Source organism: Pinus tabuliformis, chromosome 1_1, assembly GCF_031772625.1.
Source record: "Pinus tabuliformis cultivar Carrire ecotype Pingquan chromosome 1_1, CPIR1, whole genome shotgun sequence".
Lineage (NCBI taxonomy): Eukaryota > Viridiplantae > Streptophyta > Pinopsida > Pinales > Pinaceae > Pinus > Pinus tabuliformis.
The window spans coordinates 792,472,417-792,478,339 of NC_142297.1; positions in this window are offsets into that span (position 1 = coordinate 792,472,417).

Consider the following 5,923-nt stretch of genomic DNA (forward strand, 5'->3'; position numbering starts at 1 on the left):
TCACCCCGCTGCTACATGGCGCCCGATGAGTGGCATCAAGCGGCCTCCCCCCGAAACCACTCCAGCCCAAAAGCTATGCAAAATAAATCTGCTTACTGCCTCCCGCTAGACGACAAAACATCTCATCCCCCACTTAAATCTAATCATACCTTTCCCGTGTACCCGCCAAAACAGTTTACTTTGCAAATAAAATAAAATAAAATAAAAACAAAAAAGCAAAACAAAAAAACAAAAAAAAACAAAAACAAAAACAAAAAAAAACAAGAAACAAAAAACAAAAACAAAACAAAACTCATTGTTTTTAGTTTTATCTTGAAAAAGACCGCTCAGACCTCCATGCAAGCACCAGAGTACGTGTGACCGTCAACCCACATCCAACTGCCAACCTGCTGAAGCTTTTGAACTTCCATACCACCTTTCAATCACGTACGCTTCCTGCAAACCATGCACAATCTTCCATCAATACGTTCAGAGCCAAAACTAGGTATTTACCCAAATTCACTAAGAAACCATGTTTAATTCCCAAACCTTTACTCAATTGCTTTAAACTATTAAGTAATTAAGTAAAACAATTGCCCAGAAACTCCAAATCATTCTGAATTAAACCAATTTTCCCCCAATTTGACTGAAAACCTTTCGCCCCCATCTTTGAATCCACAAGAACCAAGGATGGCTACTCCAGTTGCATTGAATGTCCTACCAATTTCTACTCCCCACAGAGACTTAGACCATCTCCCTCTGGTAGATAAAGACTTTCAAATCAAAGATACCTCTGTCCAAGAATCCCCACTGAAGCTATACTGCAAGTACAGAGACCAGTAACTAAACCATAAAGACAAAATAGGTCTTTGGGAATCAGGTTTACCCAAATATCAATTCCCTAGAGTTCATATCTTCCCTGAGATTGTCCACTATTGCCATATGAACTATAGTCCCAGTTAGAGATCAGTGATGACTCCTAACCATAATATATTATTTACCATCACTACTGAATCCATAAATAAAATGTTGCAGGTGCAACCAAGCCAAAATCTGACCCCCCTTTCTATCGGAGACCTGCTTAACATATTCCCTACACTCACCTCCAACAAACTTGCTCAAATATTCCAGACCTTCATTAGGGAATAACAATACATTACAAAGCACCCTCCCCCTTACATGTGGACTATATTCTCTGATCTTGGTCAAGACATCATAGTAATGATATCTAGTGTGTTAGGCCAGACTACAAGTGAATTTGTTGATGAGATTATTATAGCCTTCATGTCCATTTACACTCCTAGACAGCCCTCTGCCATCATGTTTGACTATGCTAAGTTCATTGCATATAAGATGCATGATCAATTCATGAGGATGGAAAATGAAAGAGTTTTCAAATATTCATCAGTTTTTTATCATCTTTTCCTGTACTATCAAGTTGATAAATTCCCATGGCACTCCAAAAGCTTGATGCCAGAGGCAACCCCAGATCAGTAGTCTTCTGGACTTCATTAATCCACCAATATGACTGTCCATATACTTATACAGATTTCATAGATCTCTTTGTGCACCCAGTGACAACTATGTTGTTAGGAATTCCTCCCCCCAGAACCAGTGCAGATATCAGGAGGGTCCTACAGTTGTCCAAGCAATATAGAGTGGGAGATTGGTACTTGTACCAAAATCACTTTGAAATCAGAATATATGGTTGTGAGTTAGCACCCTACAAAATGCCAGGATACCTCCCCAAGATATTGTTTTCTCTGGAGTACTACAGGAAAATGATTAATTCATGTGAGGTACATTTTGTGAAGGCCAAGAAGAAAGATCAACTAAGAATGAAAGACTAGCTTGGACCCTTTATATGCAACAGTAGGGAAGCACGAAAGGAAGCAGAAGAAATCCTTCAAAGGCTGAAACTGAAACAAAGTTTCATATGGAGATATGACCCTTTAGATTTCATCTGCAATAGAAGACAAAAGAACAAGCTATTTCCCTATGTCAACCACGGAATTCCTGAAATAGAACAGTATGCAAATCAACTAGAATGGGTGGAGAACACTTTAGTAGAATGAGATAGCACAGAAGTTTTTGTAAATAATGTGTTGATTGATCTAGAAAGAATACTTGATGAAGATTCCTTTGTACAGGTGTCAGGAGAATCCCAGTACCAAAGGGAAACACAGGAACACAATGAGCAACTAGAAGAAGAAGGACCTCAAGAGCAAGAAGAATTAGAGCAGACAGACATATTAGAAGAGTTGGCTCAGCCAGAACACATCATGAGTAATCCTCCTATTGTACAGACTCCTCTAAATGAGGAGAAGAATACCAAAAGAGATAGTGAGGAGGCCACTCCTTCTAGTAGACCTGTTGGACAGACTTATGTCAAGAGGCAAAGGTTAAATCCTTTTTTAGAACAAGAGTACATAGAGGAAACAGTTGGAACTACAGGTACAAAAAGAGCATAAAGCAGGTAGACCACTCCCTCTGGAGGTACATAAGAACCTTCCACTTCACAGGCTCAAATGCTAGAGAGACAACAGAGCATGGAAGTATCCTCATTCAGGGCTCCAACTGGCCAAAACCAAGATATTAGAGAGAAATACAAAGAAATAAAGGCCAGAAATGAAAGATTGAAGGCCCAAAGCTATGCACAATACCTTAAAATGGCTCCTACTAATCAAACAAGGCTAATGTCAGCCTTTGATGTAAAAGAAGGTAAGATGCAGATGACTTTCATGAAGCCTACCACACAGCAACCCAGGTCAATAGCAGATTACTTGAAGACAGACTTTGAAGTGTTGGTGAAGGATATACATCCTATCAACCAAATAGAATTACACAAACAGACCGGGGAAATGGTCTATTCCACCTTGACCAACAAGGCTATTGCAGCACATCAACTCCAAAATTCACTGAATAATATATCAGCGCAATTCCAGTTAGAGAAGGCCTCTTCACAGGCCAAGGATACCAAGATAAAGTCCTTAGAGGACTTAATCATAGAATTGGGGCATGATCCCAAGGATGTAAAGGCTGCAGAAAAGCTAATTAAAAAGAAAAATGATGACATAGCTGCATTGAAAAAGCAGCTCAAAATTCCTCCTCTACATCATCCACAAATAGCTGAAGTATTGGAAACTCGGAAGGAGGAAGAGCTTATGGACTTAGTCCTTAAGCCGAATGATCAACTAAAAGAAACAGAGAAAGAGTTGGATAACTTGATATAGTCTAGATAGAGTGAGTTGGCCACCACTCCCCAAACTATCTTTCCTTCCGTTTCTACAACAGTGCCCTCCACATTCGTTGCTTCCTTAGCACCAACAGTTCCACTAGCTACAGCTCTGCTAGTCACAGGTACATCTACAAGCACAGGTACATCCACAGAAAAGACAACTGAATTGGTAAAAGCCATGGAGGAAATGACCATCTAGGCTACTGAGCTCAAAAAGCTTAAAGAAAAAGTGTCAATTTTGGAAACTGATTGCAAACTTGCACAAATACAACAGAAGGAAGAAGCTTAGAAGAATCAAAGAATGGGAGAAAGGATAAAAGTCCTTGAAAAGGACTTGACATTGCAACAACCACTAGGAGATATAAAGGAAATGCTTTGGGCCAACATCATTGACTCTATCAATGATGTTTGGCCATCTATTCAAGTAATTTTTTAGCAAACTGAACTAGTAAAAGTGGCCACAGAAGCAATTCACAAGACAATGGAAGAGTTGGGAGACAAGCCTGAAGAGGCCAACCAATTGATAGCATTCTTGAACAGTAATAATAGGTATCAGTGGGATTAAATAGGCATAGAAGATAGAACAGGGACCATCATAGAAATCAAGAATATTCTTACCAATAGGAACCTTATGCTCAATCTTGAGAAAAAAATGCCAAAGCATCCAAGCTGATATTGACAAATTTATAACAAAGTTTGGTATTTTAAGGGAAAAAGGAATCCCCAGTCCTATGGTAATCCATGACAAGTTTATGAACCAAGATGATTATGTTGAAAGACTAAACAAGTTGGCCAGCGGCCAAGCTAGTACTTCATGGGTAAAAGCTCTGCCCACGGGAAAGGTATTATATGATAATCTAGAAAATCTGTTTTTCCTAGAGCATGAGGTAGAGCACTTGTTCATCAACAGGCCAAATTTTTCCAAGTATACTGAAGCTGAAGAGATATATAGAAAGATGATAAAGATGAAATTACCTGAAGGTGAATGGTGGATGAAACTAACAGATTTGTTGTAAAGTTATTGCAGTAAATCTATATGGCAGCCAGGTAAAACGATGAAATAGAGTCAAAGTGTAGCAGGTAAAGAGTATCAGTAGGTAGAAGACATAAAGTGATTCTAGCACATAAGTATCAAGCAATTGAAAGAGCCAAATCCGAATTACAACAGCCAGCACAGTCACAATAAAAGGGACAGTAAGAAGACAGTTCTCCATCTGTCTCTATCTTCATGTTTGAAGATATTTTTGATTTCCTAGAATAATTCTCATATTGTTATGAGATATTTTGTAACATTTTTTGTATAAATACTTCACAATTTGAAGTAATTAGGGTGGATTAAAATACATTTCTGTAGAAATTTTATATCAAGCTAAGGAGCTATTGTATTCAAGAATGGACTGGTTTTGTTGGGTCATGAAATAAAGCTAAAGACATTTTATTGGATTCTTGTGCACAGTTGGAACCAAATAAGTATTATCTCTTCATGTTTAATTATTGTTTTCTTGTCATGTTCTAAATATTCACATGTTTTCTCTATGAAATCTAAATAGTAAACAAGGAATGATATCTCAGAATTAGCTTTAATGCTCTCTGTTTTGGCTGTTTACTTTCTCATTGTTTTCTGCTAAACTATCTTGGTCTGGGAATTCTTAATTGCTCCCTTACTTCCATAGTTTTCCCCGCTAGGTCCATAGTAAAGGATTCTTAGTTGCCCTTTGCTACTGATCTCCTTCTTTTCTTCACCTTGATCCTGGTTTAAGGATTCTTCATTGCCCTTTTACCCTAGTTAGGACTACCTCATCCATTTAAACTTGCAAATTTTCTTTTTGTTGTGTTAGCCTGCCCTATGAAATCTTCCTTTAGTAATTGATCTGATCCAATTAAACCACTCTTTGATTGACTCCATAGCCAAATGGCCTGAAAACTTGTTCTACCCATCTATTTTCTTAAGTCCACCACCCAATCAAAACCAAAACATCATGAGCATTAAGAACTAGCCTGAAATCTACCCAAAACAAAGTTAAATTATAAAGAGAGAGCCCTCTCTGGACTTATGTTGGCTAGAACCTGAGTCTAAAAGATTAGGTTTGTGGTTATCTTGGATTATTCCTTCTTTTATAACTTCTAGGGAATACTTATGAGTGATAACAGACCGCTTTGGCCCTCAACATCTTTGTCAAGTGAAGTTGGGCTCCCTTGTACTTCATCGTCCATGCTTGCATGTTATCAACAGCAACATGTATGTTCTTCAAGATGCGTGCTCTTCTCGCACATTGATGTTGTCATCCGTGGAGATGAACGATTTCTTGGTGCATGGTAACAAACTTGGAGTACAATGCTCGCATGAGTGTGTCCAAGGAAAATACTTCATCTAGTATTTCCTTCTTCAGTTCAACTCGGGCGGACATTGTCACCAAGTCTCCTCCATGCTTGGCCACCTGTAGTTCCTTCTCCATTTGCTCATTCTTAGCTATGAGGAAATGAACACTTGAGCTAGTGGCTTCGGCATACACTCTAGTTGCGTCGACCAAAGAAGTTGGATGCTTGTGCACATCAGTCACGATCACTTTATCTTCAACTTTCGCAGGAGATGTTTGGTCCTCTGGAGTCGATACTCTATGAGACTGCACAACTTTGTGGTGAGATTCATCAAAGGATACGTTGTGCACCTCTGCTTCCAGTTGACCACCAAGGATCTGAGTGCCT